Consider the following 18,867-nt stretch of genomic DNA (forward strand, 5'->3'; position numbering starts at 1 on the left):
ACCCTTTACAGATTCGAGTGATGTATTGCTCTTATCTGTACGATCAAACTGAAAGTGTAATTTTAGTTATTTTCGGGGTTATCAGAAGAAAATACCCAAAAACGCGTATACACAATAATCGACTTCAGAGGGTTAAATCACATAAAGTCTACAAAATATATAAAAACTCTTGTGTTTTTTGTCACGTCTGTAAAAAAAAGCCTATAAAACGTTCATAAATGGATACTTTTACTGATGTCTGGACTCTGTTTGGGATTTAGAAAAACTTCAATATATTGTTCATGAATAGGCTACAATCTTTGAAAATGTATATATTTCACACTCTAAAAAATATTGTATGGATGCTAAACAAAAATAAAACTGCCTCTAATATTCCAACTCAGGGCCTCTGTGAATTCTGGATTGGGCTCTCCCTTCCCCAGAAGTTTGAGACATGCTGCCGAGCAGAATATGAGCAGAGCGGAGTTATTCTGACTGGAGCGAGGAGCAGATTTTAAAAGTCGGGCGTTGTGGTTTCACTGGCTCCAAGCACCGCTCCAGTACGAGTATTACCCATGCCAACAGCCCGTAATATAATTGCATATTTAGCAAGAATTCACATGATAAATATAGCTATAACGATGCACACATAATCTCTCGATCAGAAGATTATAATGCGGCAATAGTCGGCCCAGTGTTACGTACTAGTTCTCAAGGAGTTTGTCTTGCTTGCTGGTTATTTTTCGGGTTTTAAGCATGATTTAAACAGATACAACACATTCACCTGTCGCTGTCAATACTGCATTCAAACAAATGTAATGTTAAACAGTGCTACTTTATCTGTAACTGATTTTGAAATCTGTAAGAAATGGATCTAGATCTGTAGATAAAATAACTGAAAATGTAACTGTTATTTTCAATCACACCACCAAAATTCCGCACAGCGAAAGCAGCAATTATATAACCTTTTAATGCTGACCAATTTTGTTAGTTTGGTGTTTGGGGTAGGAGAAAAAGTTTGCACACAATAGCCTAATCCCCTTTGAAACTCTCCTGTTATTTTGTTTATTTATTTAGGTTTTTATTTTATTTATATGAGTATCACGTTATGAACATAACATTTCAACTTTAGCCACGTAGCGAGTATGCGGAGTGGGGTTTTCTGGCTTATCAATGAAGGTGGAGCGAGTGATTATTAAATGCCTCGACGTGGGAGGAGATATTGTTGGCTGCTTCACTCTCACACCTCGGCTGCCTTAAGTGAGAGAGATGTTTCAAACGCCTAGAAATGAACAATAATGTCCGTGTAGACCTGTAGACAACATTGGCTACTGCTTTTTAACTCATCTTTTTTGTTTCAGTTATAAATTTGACTGGTAAATGATAAAGAATTATAATTAAAACTTGTTTGGAACAATTTGTTTGTCATTTGAATATTGATTTTAAATGCCAAGGGAGGCAAAATAAAATCGATTGTTTTTAAGGCCATTGCCCACCCTATGCAACAGTTTTTCTTTTGTTTTTTTTTTTAGGTAAGGCAACTTCCTCTGAGGATTAAGTTATAATAACTAATAAACTTTATTGCGCTATAACAGTAGTCAACATTTGAAGTGGATCAAACCTTTCTTTAAGTTGTTTTAAAAAACAAATATGTCCTAAAAACCTTTTCTGGAAGTTTGAAACCCTCATAAGACACTGTCCATATGAAGACCAAAGAGATTCCACACCTTTATCTCAGCCCCCACAAGCTATACATAACTACCCCAAAACCCCCAAACCCCCTCCAGCTGGACTGAATCCGGTCTGTTTTTTGGCTGTGAGGAACGGTGTGTTCTCATGTTACTGTGGGTTGAAACATGCCTGCACTCACAGCAGCCCTACTCTTTTTTATTAATTATTTTCTTGCAGCCCATATTATTATGATCACTAGACCAAAAATAATAACAAATTCTCAATTGATAATTAATCATTATTTTTTTGAGAAAATCGTAGACGTTTGTGAACATAGACGTTTGAGGCAGGCTTTAAGACCCAGTGGAATCCTCAAATCAGCTGCTCCCGCTTCACAGCGAGCGTGAGCTCGCTGACCAACTTCACCGTCCACGTTTGGATATTATAAAATCAGTTTGAGGTGAATACAACTCATTGATCATGAGCCCAACATTTAGCAAGGTGGGAAAACATTCAGTCTACCTAAAGAAAGACGTATTTCATTGAGCTAATGCTGTTAAATAGACATTAAAAAAAAAAAAAAAAAAACAAACTGTAGGCTATTCCTAAACTTGGGAGCTCATTATATTGAAGTACAAATCAAACACCAGAAGCAGCCTACACTCTCTAAGTGTTCTTTCATTGAAAAGTAAGCATTTGTTATTCATAGGCCATATAGTTGAAATAATATTTTAGTTAGAAAACTTTATAGAATTGCCATTGTTTAAAAAAAAAAAAAAAAAAAAAACATCATAGAAATGTTTCCTTATACCTTCAGTTATTCTTTAAAATCAGAATGGACAGACATAGGCCTATATTATTGTACATTACAAATATTTGTAAATGCTATTTTCTTCAAGAATAAACATTATAAATAAGGAATAAAAAGAAAGAACCTCTATTAGTCCCATTTTCCATTTTCTGAAGTTAATTTTGCAACTTAGTCAGATGATGCACTCTGACAAACGCTCCTTCAAACAAAAAAAAAAACCCTTTATTAAATAAAACCTTGTTAGAGCTATGTGAGTGATTAATAGATTTAAAAAAGAAAAAAAATTGTGTGCTTGTTTTCCGAAATGGAAAACCAATACAGCTCAATAAAAATGATATGATGAAAAAGTCATGATAACATATTATTAATTCATAGAAATAATACTTAGCTTATTAAAACCTTTTTTTTAAATACCATATTCAACTCTGAATTTCCCAATACTATTAAAACTGACTTTAAAATCTTAAGAAGTTAATAAGTTGAAACGATAAAATGTAACAGTGCATGTTAAATAACCTAAATTAACTTGTATCTTATATAGTATCTGAAAGAAAGTGATTGCATGTTAGCATAAAACCTTACAATATAATTTGACGGCTTTTTTTTTAATAAACAATTCTTGTATATAATATGTGATAGCAACCTTTATATCAAACATTTTGAAATGCGTCTACAGCTGAAGGCATGCAGCGGGGAGGGAAGGCGAAAGCTTGGCCTTGCTTGAGGTGAATGCGCATGCACAAAGTCATTTCCGGATGCAATGGAAAAAATAAGCTGGATAAAATTATGGCTACACGAAACTTGTAAATAGTTAAAAACATAGCCTGGAACAGTCCCATACTCTGTTCCTAAGTAATATAATGTAAATTTGTTAACCCACAATAACACATTTTAACCGATTAATCGCCTATTTTCGTTTGCTGCATTTTTTTTTTTTAACATAAAGACGTTAAAAAATAAATAATAAAATTTGTGAGTTGAATTTATTACATTCAGAAATAATAACAGCAGGCCTAATAATGCTATAGGCTAATGTGCCAGCAAGGATATTTTTAGTTCCTTCACTTTACAACAAATCCTTTAAATTTAACAAATTTATCAGAACAGAACAAAATTACAAATATATAATTCTAATGGATAAATATAATTGCAGTATATAATAATATAGGCTTATAAACAAAACAAAAAAATAATAATTAAAAATAATTTAAAAAGCGATACATAAGATTGGGCTTATCTCTCTCATTCAGGACAAATCAAACATGTTGCCCATTTGAAGCTAAACTCTTATTCATTAGGTAAATATGCTTTGGTTCACGTGTTTCAGTATCGACGGAAAAAATTATAATGAGCAAAAATATGCCAAAGTGGCCTGCTCGCGCCACATGGGTTGGTGAACTGCTGCTGTTTCCAATGAATATGTTGCGCGTGAGGCACCAGCGCGACCAAAGTCACAAATCACAATTTTGGTCACATAGTAAAAGGCATAATTCAAAAAAAATGCAAAGTGTTAGCAGTTTGAAAAATCAAGAATAACAGAGTGAATAAATTATTTGTAAATGCTGCACCGTTCTCATTCGCTCTGCAAATGGAACCTGAAGATTATAATTATTATTTTTTAACCAGAATGAACGAAATGGAAATAATTTAGCTTTTAATCCGTAATAATAATATATATATATATATATATATATATTTTTTAATTAATACTTTTTTAATTACATATATATACACACAGTACAGATCAAAAGAAGTTTGGAAACATTACAAGTCTCTTCTGCTCAAAAAGCTGCATTTATTTGATCAAAAATACAGAAAAAACAGTAATATTGTGAAATATTATTTACAACTTAAAATAATAGTTTTCTCTTTGAATATATTTAAAAAATAATAATAATAATTTATTCCTGTGATGCAAAGCTGAATTTTCAGCATCATCCAGTCTATCTATGATCATTTAGAAATCATTTCTAATATTCTGATTTATTATGAGTGTTGGCACAGTTCTGCTGTCTAATATATTTGATGAATAAAAGTTTAAAAGGCATATTCAATTTGAAATAAAAAAAAAAAATTCTAATAATATACAACTACTAATAATATATTTTCTTTTTACTATCACTTTTTATCAATTTAACACATCCTTGCTGAATAAAAAAGTATTGATTTTAATTAAAAAAAAGAAAAAAAAAAAATTACTGACCCCAAATTACTGACCAGTAGTGTATATTGTTATTACAAAAATATTTATATTTTAAAAAACATAGCTTTTTTTTTTTTTTTTTTTTTTTTTTTCATTCATCAAAGTATCCTAAAAAGTATCACATGTTCTGAAAAAATATTAAGCAGCAAGAACTGTTTCCAACTTTGATAATGAATCATCATATTAGAATGATTTCTAAGGATCATGTGATAATGATCCTAAAAAATTCAGCTTTGCATCACAGAAATAAATGATAATTTAAAGTATAATAAATTTAAAAACAATTATTTTAAATTGTAATAATATATCACAATATTACATTTTTTCTGTATTTTGATCCTTTCATTTTACAATTACATTCATTTCGCAATCCGTCCTTTAGCCACCTGTGATCGTTTATGAATGATTTTTAACATCGCGACTGACTTGCAGTTAATGCGCTGACCCCTCTTGTGACGATGCACTGCGGTATTACCCATTTGGTTGTCAGCCTACTGTATAGCAGACCTCCCCTCTGAGCAGACAACCTGTTAGCATACTTCCAGCTGGAATATGCTACCTAGTGCATTCTGTGTTAGGTATAGGTCTTAAGCTCGTAGCATCAAGACAGGGTGATATCACTACTTGAGTCACTGGAAGACAGCCTTGTGGCATTTTTGGAAGGGACCCCATTTGTCAGTCTCTTCTGACATAATCTTCTGTGGGAAGTTGTTGCCTGAGTGGTTAGAGTTTGACTCCTAGCCCTAAGGTTAAGTGGGTTTGAGTCTCGGGCCAGCAAAACCACGACTGAGATGCTAAAACCCCCAACTGCTCCCATTTTGGGTGCTGCATCATAAATGGCTGCCCACTGCTCCATGTGTGTGTTCACTGTGTGTGTGTTCACTGCTGTGTGTGGCCACTATGGATGGGTTAAATGCAGAGCACGAATTCTGAGTACGGGTCACAATACTTGGCTGTATCACGTCACGTCACTCACTCCACACTCACTCGCGGCAGTCGATACGTGACCGACTGAAGGGAGCGTCTAGAGTTCACCGTATGTATCCCTCGTTCCCTGAAGGATGGGGAATGGGCGGTGCTGGCCTTACACCACAGGTGCTGTCCTGCTGAGCGGCTGGAGCCTGGCGCATGAACTTTAATGCAGAAGTTGCTGCTTTTCTTCTTAAGCCCTTTACCCCTGCACTACGTTTGTGCCAAGTGCGAGGAACATTGCCCGATTCGTAGCAGCTACGTGAGCGCCAAACACATCGGGGATTGGTTCGAGTTGTTGATCGGTCGGGGACCTATGGCCAACATTACCAGAGTTCAGTCGGAACTGGCTGTGTGAACAAAAGCCAGAACAAATGCGTAAAGAGGGTGTGTCATTAGTGATGATGCGTTGTCGCGCGGCTCTTTTACCAGGTGTTTTGAAAGGCGAGGTCTGCGTTGGCGATTAAGCAAGTATGTGCAAACTGTAAAGAAGCGTTTAGTTCCTCACTTACCGTGCTGAAGCTGGGGTTGTTCACCAGCTTAAGTGAAAGTTAGCGTGCCTAAGCGTTTTGGTTTCGTGCATTACCGCGTCCGCATCCACTGATGCTGCGATGTCTTTACAGAACGCTACTGGTTGATGTGTGAAGCGCCGCCTTTATATTCCGGGTAATCACTGGCGGTGTGGAAGTTCTCAATCTAGTGACCGGGGAACAGTTGCGGGACATTACCGATGTATTTTCGAGATGGTAGTGTGAAAGGGGCTTCCTCTACCCACATGGTAGGGGCAGAGCTGGTGATGCAGGTTCTGCCGACCAAGGTTGCTCCAGTGTGCCACTGGCTCATTTTGTTACCACTCGAATGTGATTGGGCTCTCAGGCAAGACCCCGTTAAGCCAGTTTCTTCCTCTGACATAACATTTTTGCGTTCCCTTCTTTGAGGGAGCGAGGTTTGCTCCATAACCTAGGCGTTCACTTAATTCACTAAAAAGCTGTGCCTTATCTCGGTTAGCGATCTCACAATGTCCCATTAAAATCAATAAGGTTGTCTACACTGCATAATGTATCTCTTACTTACGAATTATTAATGGTTCTTTGTTAATGAAGATGATTGGCGGTGAGCATAACTCATCACTTGAACAAAATCTCTGGCCAGCATTTTTTGGGCGGTGAGTGGATTCTAACAAAACACCTCCTGATTGGCCATGGCGTTTCAAGAGCTCAACAAACATGTCTGTGATTGGCTACATTTCTCGCTGCAAAACATGCTGTAAATAGGAACATTTCATGTTCTCCAGAGCTCAAACTCTAAAAGCGCAATGGGTATTTGTTAAATGAATATTATATCATTACGAGTATCAGCTGGGGTGCTCTTGGTTTTTGTTTTCAGGGTTGCTTACTGTATATTTAAAAATCTGTATATTTTTTATTGTTTTTTAAATTTGGCAGCAAAAATTATTTTTTGATCAAATATTAATTGACTCACTATTCGGGAAGTGGCCTTTTACAGCCTTATTAGCATCCCCTTCCTGTTGACAAAGCACCTTTGATGGTGTTGGTCTCTAGAGAGATTTTTCATATAACCTTACCAACAAGTAGTATACACATCAAGTTTATTTTATTAAGTATACTTAAGTAAAGTTCAAGTATATTTTTTAAGTATACTTTTATCTAGCAAGTATACAAATATCAGTGTTCTAGTAGTATACTTTTCAATACTCCTTGGGACTAAATTGGCCTAAATACCTGGGATTTTCCCAAAATAACCACTATATGAAGTCAAGATATATTTTTTGTTGTTGATATGGACTATGTTGACCAAAGAGTGATGTAGTAATGTTCACTATGGAAGCTTACACTGCGATGTACCTGAGAGAAAACAGATTTGACCATCTGATTTTCACCAGTAGAATTATTTAGGTATTTAGTTTTTAAAGTTTGTTGTTTTGCAGAACATCACGGTTATATATGTTATTTTTTATGAGAATAAGGCCTTTAGTTTAGGAAGAACATTTTAAAAGGAAAATATAATTATAATAATATAATAATATTTTTTTTTCTCAAACCTTGTCTGTGGTGTAAAAAGCATCAAATGCCCCCAGAGGGCATCACTTCCCATTTGATAAATTACTGTAGTTACTATGTTCTCAACTTATCGCATCCTTTCTTTTTCCCCATGATGTAATCTGTATCTAGGTGGTTGAATAAAAAATATTTGGACTTTATATCTAAAATTACCTCAACTTAGCACCAACAACTTGTTAGCTAGACAGTTAGCATCAGCTAACAATATTTACTTATTTTCAGTATGGTTATGAATAAGCATTCATATCTGTCTACTGGACTAGTTAATTCAAACAATATAAAAATGTTGTACTGGTGATAAACAATATAAAAACAGATATCACATAGGGCTAAATCATTAGCATTTAATAAAACACTGTTGATGTTGCGACGGCGGGGAATTTGAGCGTGCATGAGTTATTTATTTAATGATTATTTTAATGTTTAGGTATATATAAATATATATACAGGTGCTGAGTCATATAATAAGAATATCATCAAAAATTTATTTATTTCATAATTCCACTAAAAAAGTACATTTGTATATTATATTCATTCATTACACACAGACGATATATTTCAAATGTTTTATTTCTTTTAATTTTTGATGATTATAACTTACGACAGCTAAGGGAAAATCCCAAATTCAGTATCTCGAGAAAATTAGGAATATTACTAGAAGCCACTACAAGCAAGATTTTTAGAAATCTTGGCCAACTAAAAGTATGAACATGAAAAGTATGAGCATGTGGCTTAATACTTAGTCAGGCTCCTTTGCCTGAATGCTGCAGCAATGCGGTGTGGCATGGTCGATCAGGTCTGTGCTTTCTTTCAGGTGTTATGAGCCCAGGACTCTGATAGTGGCTTTCTTGGGTCTGACATATCGCATCTTCCTCTTCACAATGCCCTTAAGATTTTCTATAGAGGGTTAAGATCGAGCGAGTTTGCTGGCCCAATTCAGATCAGGGATACCATGGTCCTTTAAACCAGGCCATCTCCATAAAGTTGGTCAGCAGCTTGGGAAGCATGAAGTTCTCTAAAAACTTCCTGGTATACGGCGTCAACCTTGGACCTCCAAGAAAACACGGTGGACCACCACCAGATGGCGTGGCACCCCAAACCATCACACTGACTGGCCAAACTTTACACTGGACCTCAAGCAAGGTGGATTGTGTGCCTCTCCTCTCTTCCTCCAGACTCTGGGACCCTGATTTCCAAAGGGAAATACAAAATTCACACTTTCATCAGAGTACATAGATTGTGAACCACTCAGCAGCAGTCCAAGCCTTTTTGATCAGCGAGGCGGCTTATGACGCTGTCTGTTGTTCCAAGAGTTGGTTGACACAAGGAATGCGACCAGCGCTGAAAAACTCCTGGGTTTTGTTTCACAATCCTCTCTCCAGGGTGCGGTTATAAGCTATTGTTTGTACACCTTTTTTCGTACCACCACACATCTTTCCTTCCCATTGGCACCTCTCTATTAGTAATGTGTTTGGACACAGAGCTCTGTGAACAGCCAGCCTCTATTGCAATGAACCTTTTGTGTCTTAGGCCTCCTTATGCAAGGGTGTGGTCAATGGTGGCCTTTTGGACCAACTGTCAAGTCAGCAGTCTTCCCTGTGATTGTGTAGCCTACAGAACTAGACTGAGAGAGACCATTTAAAGGCCTTTGCAGGTGTTTTGAGTTAATTAGCTGATTAGAGTGTGGCACCAGGTGTCTTCAATATTGAACCTTTTCACAATATTCTAATTTTCTGAGATACTGAATTTGGGATTTTCCTTGTAGTTGTCAGTTATAATCATCAAAATTAAAAAGAAATAAACATTTGAAATATATCAGTCTGTGTGTAATGAATGAATATAATATACAAGTTTCACTTTTGAATGGAATTAGTTAAATCAACTTTTTGATGATATTCTAATTATGACCAGCACCTGTATAAGATAGATAGATAGAATTTTTTTTTTTTTTTTTTACCTAAAACGTGTCTTGATGTGTCTGCATTCAAACATTTCAGTGGGCTTGAAACAAGATCACCCTTTACAGCAGATTTAGGATCACAAACAGCTGACAGTTTTGACCTTCAAAGTAGATGATTTCAGTGTCAATAAGTTTACTCTAACAAAAATCAACATTTTGAACGTATTTTTGGGCAGCATACGTAGTCAGTATTACTCACAAGATCCTCCCATTTGGTTGAGAATTCAGTTCACTGGAGAACTCAACACTAAGCGCTTTAATTGGTGTGGATCAGTGGAGTTGTCGACTCTAGAACAGCTGCATCCGAATCATTCTAATTAGTGAATGAATGGATTTGTTGCAATTTGGCGGAATACCGATTTAAAATGGTCATTGAAAAGAAGTCAGTTACGTTCTTGAAATCAGACACATAAGTTATCGTGCGTTTCGACTATCATGCAGCACTGCGCCAGACCGATCGCCGTCTGTCTTGTGACATAGCAGGTGCCATGCGGTTAGAGAAATTGTTTCCGAATTGAGATGGAAGCCGGCGCCACGCTGACTGTACTGTGTGGCATCAAAAGTCCAGTGAGAGCGTTTCGAGAGCCAGCCCGGCTGCACATCCGCCGCTGCAGTTTCTCCAGAAAGGAGCGACTGCAGGAGCGCTGATGACGACACAGCGGCCTTCCGATTGGCCAGATTAACCGCGTGACAACGATCACGCGTGTTCGGGTCTTCTAACCTGTTCATTCCAATAATGGCACAGAATTGTGTTTTAGGACGTAAAAGCTTTTTTTACCGTGTCACATGTTGTATGAGTCAGGTTTATACAACACTGATAATAGCACCTCTACCCCAACTTGAAAGTGAAAGTGCAAGTCGTTGACATTTGTCACGTCTGGTGGACCCATATCGAAATTTGGTTGTTGTCTGCATTTATTTCCTCCCATCCAAGTGTAGCACACACAGCAGGAGATAGGGACACACCGTGAATACCACACCACCCGGAGCAAGCAGTGGGCAGCATGACCCGCGCCCGGGGAGCAATGGGGGTTCAGTGCCTTGACTCAAGGGCAACTTCAGCCCTGGGTTAAGTTTGAGGGGGGAAGGAGATGCGCTGTCATTCACTCCCTCACCCCTACAACTCCTGCCGCACCAGACCTGAACCTGCGACGCCCCTTATGATCAAGTCCAAATCTCTCACCGTTAGGCCACAGCTGCCCCCCCACTTTATTAGTATTTAAATAGTATATGGATTATGTTGCAACTTTATTCTTGAAAATATGAAGCTTGTATTACGCAGTATATAAAAGTGTTTCTGGTTGCTCATGAAACGTTCTGCAGAAGCGATCTGTTGTATGTGACAAATATTGCATTTAATTCAGTTCATCAGTGATAAAGTAGTAGTGCAAACACCACGTGAGTCATCACTAGACTGGAGCAGAAAGTGTCCGGCTTGATGTGTCTGTTTTCAACTCAGCCCGACTGCAAGCGGCTAACTCTCGTTGATCGCCGTCTGTAGCCATGCTTCAAGTCGAACGCACCTACTGCTTCTGTGTGTCGGAGCATGTGATATACTGTATTATCAGGATGTAAAAGATATGTTTTGTGAAATGTAGCGAAGTAAAAAGTAGGATCTTATGGCTTGGAATGTAGTGAAGTAAAAGTTACTTAAAATAAAAACTACTCCAGTAAAGTACAATTACTTGAAAAATGTACTTAAGTACAGTAACGAAGTAAAACTACACATTTACTCACCACCACTCATCTAAGCGTAGATGGAGTCGATCAACACCCAAAGCTTGACTACATAATTATTACCTCTTCATTGGTTCTACATTTTATTCCATAACATTACAGTTTTGATGCTGTTTCATGTCAGCTGATTGAGTTAGATTGCATGTGTTGTTAGTATCTGTTGTTTCTTTTTTTCTTCTTCACTTGTGTTTTTTTTTTGGAAATTCTGTACAGAAGATGTGTACTAGCACCCACTACCATATAACAATGAAAACACTGATTCTAGGAGCAACCAAGTATAGCTCAAATATATTTAGACTTTTTGTTGTAAGTACAAGTCAGAGTATACTTAAATGTCATTTTAAAGTATGTTTCTGAGGAGGAGTAAATAAAGCCTATTTCTGAGTTCAAGTACATAAAAAGTAAAACTAAAAGCATACTTTCCTATTTTTTAGTTTAAAAGAAGTATATTAATAGCACAGTTTGAATAAACTTCTTTTTCATAAGGGTAGCCAGCTGGACACAAGCTCCTTTCTACTGACGTAGGAAGGTTCCTACCTCTTTTGAAAACTAGGCTGGGAAAATTTCAACTCTTGGGTCATTATTTCTTTAAAGGGTAATGTCTAGTATAGAAGGCTAGCATTACCAGTCCTTTGAGCTTTTGACCTTGTGATGGGCATTAAAGGTGCTCCTGACATTGGTAAGGAAAAGAGGAATGTTCTAAGCAGTGACTTTCCTTGCATGGAGCTTTGGTATTGCAGATAGGGAATATTGTTCCTGACAGTTCTGCTGGTGTAGACCTAAATTTGTACTGATATGTCTAGAGGGTAAGGCAAGGTTGTAACAAAAAACATTTAAGAAAAAGTGTCTGACGGTCACATTAATCCCAATCCACAAAATTAAACAAATAGCTTTATTTATTGATTTATTATTATTATTATTTTATTAACAACAAAAGAATAACAAAGGAATTAAATCTTCAGGAAAGGCCATTGACTTGATTTTATGATTCACCAATGATCATGGTTTCAGCTAAATATATATATATATATATATATATAATATATATATATATATATATATATATATATATATATATTATTATTATTATTTTTTTACTGTTCTACTGAAGACAAAATAATTATTTTAATGTTTTATGTTTAGATGGCCTTAGGACATGAGTAAATTAATTAAAAAAATTAAATAAAAAATTGGGGTGGGGTGGTGTTGTAAACCAGCATAATAGGTTGACTTCTTCCAGTCTACTAATTCATTTTTTCAATTCAACACTAACTTCTGTTTTTCTTCATACATGAATTAGTACTTCATCTACTAAATCCACACATTTTTAGTAAAATGTATTATTTATCATTACATAATGACTAGATTTCTCATATAACTTTAGTTTCTGATGAGTACAGTTTTTAATATTGCATTTTGTACAGTTTTTTAACATGTACCACCGTATTGCCTACATCTAAAACTCTTTTAAAATAATACTTAATTAATTCAAGCGCCAATCAACAGGTCTCTCTCTCAAGATTTTGTGCCAGAGCTGGACTTGCGTTCCTCGCTAAATTTAGATCCCATTTCCAGAATCTCACATTTAAATTGAATCTCACATTTAAATACACACTACTGAAAGTGATGTTTGTTTGTTTCCTGAAAGAGAAAGAAAAACAAATAAAAAATGATTTTTTTGTTATTTTAGTATTCTTCCTTGTCAAGATACAAAATTTGTTTATCCTTTTGCTGTCAACACAGTATTAAAAAATGTTGCAGAGAAAACAGAAATAAAATGTAGGTTGTAAAAAAAATATATTTCTTATATTTTATTCGTCTTCTCAAGATACAATTTGTTTTAACATTTGTCAATACAATAGGAATAAAAAAGTGTCACAGAAAAAATATATAGGTTGTAAGGCTACAAAAATTGTCTTTGTCAAAATACAAACATTCGTTTTTTTAAAGGAGTCATCAGATTCCCATTTTTCCATAAGAGTTGATATGATTCTTTAGGGTCTTAATAAAAGGTCTATAACATACTTTGGTTAAAGAAGTTTTTAATGGTACTGTAAAACAACACCTATTTTATGTTCTTTAAAATGCTAATGAGCTCTGCTCACCCTGTCTCTCTCTTCTGTGGGGTTTACTTTAGCCATATTAGCTGCGGACTTGCTAACTAGCACTTTTATTAGGGGAAGCCCGTTTCCACCACTGTTGAGTAAAAAAAAAAAGATTATTTAAGTCATAATAATGAGAAACTTTCTCATAATTAATGACTTAACATCTCATAATAATAGAAACATTCTCGAAATAATGAGAAACTTTCTGAAATAATGACTTGGCACATCTCGTTATAATGAGAAATCTTTCTCGTAATAATGACTTCTTAACATCTCGTAATAATGAGAAACTTTCTCGTAATAATGACTTAACATCTCGGTAATAATGAGAAACTTTCTCGTAATAATGACTTAACATCTCGTAATAATGAGAAACTTTCTCGAAATCATGACCTAACATCTCGTAATAATGAGAAAACTTTCTCGAAATAATGACTTAACATCTCATTAATAATGAGAAAACTTTCTCGAAATAATGACTTAAAATCGTAGATAATGAGAAACTTTCTCAAATAAATGAGAAACTTTCTCAGTAATAATGACTTAACATCTCATAATACACGACTTAACGAGATCATAATAATGATAAACAAATTGTGACGATTGTGCTCGAAAGCACCCACAGACTATATAGGTCAAGTTGTTGCTGATGCTGATTTCCCTCATAACATTGGGCATCTAAGTGATCCATGGATTTTAAAACAAATAGAGCAGTAAGACGAGGATAACAAATCGTGAAATAACTCTACTGAAAGAGGTACAATGGAGTCAAATTTAGCAATCGAATTGAGCGACTTTTGAGGGTAAACACCAGCTTTGGAGGAGGAAGAACAAGACCGATGAAGCTGATGTGGCAGCTTTCATTCAGCAACAACTACAAATGAGAAGGACTTTCTATGGTTACAATGGATGCTTCAGAAATGCTGGCTCAATGGAATTATCACTGACAGAGAGACAGTACGGGTGATTTTACCGTTGCTAGATGGCGAGGGAGTTGACCTGAGGTCTAGGAATCGACTTTTCGCCGCCAAGTGTATTTCAGCCGTGCGCCGTGGACTAATTATGTGTGGCATATATGGATACGATAAATTAAAACCATATGGAATTGGTATAAGTGGGTGCATAGATGGGTTTTCAAGAAAAAATGATGTGGCTTGAACGCGTACAGAACAAACAATGACCCTCGGGTTATTGCTGGGTACTTTATGACAGCTGTCATAGAGGCGGGAGGGCTGTCCTAATATGGTGAGATTGGATCTCGGCACAGAGAAGAACGTCAATGTTGCAGAGATGCAGAAAATTTCTGCATCATGGAACGCATCCCGACTCTGCTTGCGTCAGTTTTGGGCCAAGCACCCAGCAATCAATGGATTGAGAGATGGTGGCTTACACTTAGAAGTCAGTGCATCCAGTTTTGGAGAAACCTGTTTGACAATATGAAAGAGGATGGACATTATGCTGACACTTTCCTGGACAAATGTTTGATCAAATTCTGTTTTCAAAACTTAATACAGGTAAGTCATGTTTTATTTTGTTAATTCGTTTTTAAAGGGAAAGTTCACCCAAAATGTTGTTCCAAACCGTAGGCCTAAATATGTTTCTTTATTTTGTTAAACATAAAGGAAGATCTTCTTAAGGATGTTTTGTCCCCTTTGACTTCCAAATAGTATTAAAAAAAATACTATAGAAGTCAGTGGGGACCCAAAACTGTTTGGTTATCAACATTCTTCAGAAATATCGTCTTTTATGCTCAACAAAAGAAAGAAACTCTTATTTAGGCCTACAGGTCTGGAACAACATGAGGGTGAGTAAATGATGACTAAATGTTCATTTTTAGTCAACCATCCTTTTACATCTAAAACCTGTTGACAATTACTTTTTGTCTCTAAAGTAGTGTTGAGTAGATAATTTCAAGAAATGCAATCTGGTAGCGTTACATGGCACAACACATTAAACCTGTGCACAAGACTCTACAGAATTTTCGGTTCTAATGACTCACATTAAGGCAGTGGCTTTTTGCCACCTCTACTATTAGTTTTAATTGTGTATTTAAATGTATAATTGCATATCTCTATAGACTATTAAACATTTTTACATTTAAAACATTTATCTCATAACATCATTTCTGCAACTGTAATTGTTATGTAAATGCATTGTGTCACTTCTGAGATTTTGTTGATACAATTTCATTTGAATGGTAAAAACCTAAAGTGTCTTTCTATTTTTTTATTATTAAATGTAAGAATTTGACATAAAAGATGAAAGATACTTTTTCATAAGGCTAGAAAAAAAAAATGTCTCTATAAAGGTTAAAAAAAGGTCCTGGATATCAATTTAAGGGGACATGGACCCACAGCCCCTAAAACCTGCCCTGCAGGTTTAAGCAATCTATGTATTCAAGTAACTGTAAGCTGCAAACATGGCAGCCTTCAACTACCCAACACTGCACACAATAAAGTAACTGGTAAATTATATTATGGAAAATAATAATCTTTTGTAAAAAAGTGGTTTGGTATCCTTCCTGACTAGATGATGAACCCATCATGTAAATAACCTTTTATTCAATTTTATTTTTCAGGAGGAACTGGATCAAGGACATCATCTGGAAACAATCACAGAATAAGACCAATTCATAATTCTCGATCTCCAACATGGTCGCCCAAGCCATTATGCTGCAGTACCTCATTATATGGGCCAAAGATTATACACCATGTAGGCCCACAAGAAGTTGAAGTGTGTCTGGAGGAATGTGTATTCAAAGACTACCCATGGTGCAAAGACGTGTTTGAGGCCTGTGTTCAACTCATACAGAACACAATCTGGATATCGCCAAAAAGATGTCTATTCAACTGTGGATTTTATATTCAAAACTTAGGGAGTTGATAAAATGATGAACTAAGTGCCACAGACTACAACTATTTGTGAAGAATATCTACAAACAAATGTATCTCGATGCTTAGTCGTATACAAAATGTCGGGCGCCATACATTGATATGACACAACAATGCATTCAGTTCATGCATACACTGTATTTCACTTATTGGTGTCAACCTTTACATAAAAATTTAAATTTGTGGAACACCTTAATTGAAATGAAAAGGCAGGCCTACTAATGTTCAAAATAAAAAAAATAACAATTAAAAAAAACTGTTGGGTTTGTGCTGATAAGCAAAGCAAGAGGCAATTTATAAACCAAAAAAAAAACTGGGTTAAAGTTTATGGTTACAAATCATGAAAAGGATTGAGTGTGTAATGTTGGAAAACAGCACAAATATATGCAGTGCAACAGATCTTAAGCATAACATACTGAAAGGAAGCAATGACTCACTGTAGTCAAACGAAATTTTCAACTTACAGTAACGCTATAAAAAACAGCAACGCTTAAAAACAGGTCCCCCCCCCGACTGGCACGCGCTGCCAGTGTTTATACCCCCTGCCGTTCCTGTACAAAGAAAAAAAACACACTATCTCTTGCACTAGAAATTGTGCAATATTTGTATATCTGTAAGGACAGCTATAAGTAAAGGATGCTCATCAGTGAGCAGCCAAACTGCAACAGGTTTACAATTGACCAATAACATTGCCACGTTAGAATAGTTACAAAAACTCTGTAAACTTTTTTTCAACATGAACAGTACAGCTGCACTGTACATTAAACAATTCAGAAAACAACAGTTTAAAAACAAAAACACCCCCCCCCCCCCCCCCCCCCCCCCCCCCCCCGGGCATAAGGCAAGACAACTTTTATGGGGGTACATATGTGGAATTCACAAAGATACGTCTTACATTTATCAAGCAGAGTCTTTTCTAATTCATAATTAGATAAAGTCCATCACCCACACCATTGCACTCTAAGGGACTTTGTAATTTCGGATTCTGAAATCCAGGATAACGGTCATAGAAAATGACAGCTCCAAGACCCACACAAGTGTGTGCAACTGGGCGGCGTGGAAGCCGTGAACCGGTGTGAAGTTAATGACCGATAGTTGTGGCCCAAAAGTAAAGATCGAACCGTGCAGACTCTAAGAAAACCGAGACAGACCTTGTGTGCAAGATTCCCTAAGGTAAGCGGTTAAATACCTTTGCATTCTCCCCTGCCGGGTATTTCATGTTTTTTTTTTTTTTTCTCTGGAAAGGAAAGAGCCATCAAAACTTTCTCACAGTGGGCTGCAAGTTTTCATAACGAGGAAATTTCATCAAGATGACTGATGGCAGTGAGAAAAGCATGTTTGCCCATGCTCAAATGAAAGGAAGGCTTTGAATCAGTTTTTTGTGGGCAAGTTCTTGTAAGATTTCCTCTGCATTGTTCTCTGTTGGAGTGTTACGACAGCTATGGCCATCCAGAAAACCTCAAGCAGTTCTTCTTGTCAAGTGGTTAAGTCACGACGCCAGCTTCAAAGACTGTTGTTGCTGATTCTGGAAAGCAAATTCAGGAAATTCTCAATGACATCGATTTTCGCACTTCCAAAAGGCGGATGCTCCAAGAACTGGAGCATTTTCACAGGAAGGTACTTTTTCCTTGTTCCATCAAAGCCAATTTACGGCCTACACTCCAGTGCATTTGTCCCAAATCATGCCGACGGAAAGGCACCTTGAAAGAGCTGCCCATGTGCAATGTTCATAAAACTATTCCAGAACTCAGAACGACAGTCTCTCCCAATCCTCACTTCATACATGGGCCCCCTCTCACGGTTCCCTCTGGTGCAATAATTTGAATTTTTTATACACACCCTAACACACTTATCCAAAAAATGCAGCAATGAGTTCTGGGAGGACATGACCACGGGGACAACTAAGATCCTTTTTATTTGTTCACTATGTGCAATAGTGTCAGATGTGAGCGAGGTAAGGTATCATCCAAAGTTGGAGTTCATCACAACATTAAAAAATGTTCCAGTGTCTCCAGTGTTCACGTTGACAGTGTGCTGTCATCCAAAGCATTCATATAGGGGGAGGAAATTATCCTGTTGAATAAATGGAAAGGCTCCACTCTGGTTCCTGTTGCTCACTATGTAAATCACATCTGTGTTATCTGTATGTCCTGATCTTTCAGCAGGCATTTTTGTGGGGAACTGTCAGTGCTTGTGTTAGTGAGAGGCCAATTATTTCTGTTTCATAGGGAGCCAGAGTTACTTCTCTTTTTGTGTGAGGTAGAATAGAACCGGTTTTAAACGTGGCAACCCTGGTGTTATGCTACAGTTTCACTGTAATGTCTTCTCAATAGACTTTTCGTTGTTAAGCCCTTTAACCCTTCTGTGGTGTTGGGGCTGTTGAGATCACTAGGGGGTGTAAAGTTGAGTTCTATTGGCCACAAACTTTTCTCTGGTTTCAGCAATGGAATGATTGTTTGG

The sequence above is a fragment of the Cyprinus carpio genome, chromosome A11, assembly GCF_018340385.1.
Source record: "Cyprinus carpio isolate SPL01 chromosome A11, ASM1834038v1, whole genome shotgun sequence".
Taxonomy (NCBI): domain Eukaryota; kingdom Metazoa; phylum Chordata; class Actinopteri; order Cypriniformes; family Cyprinidae; genus Cyprinus; species Cyprinus carpio.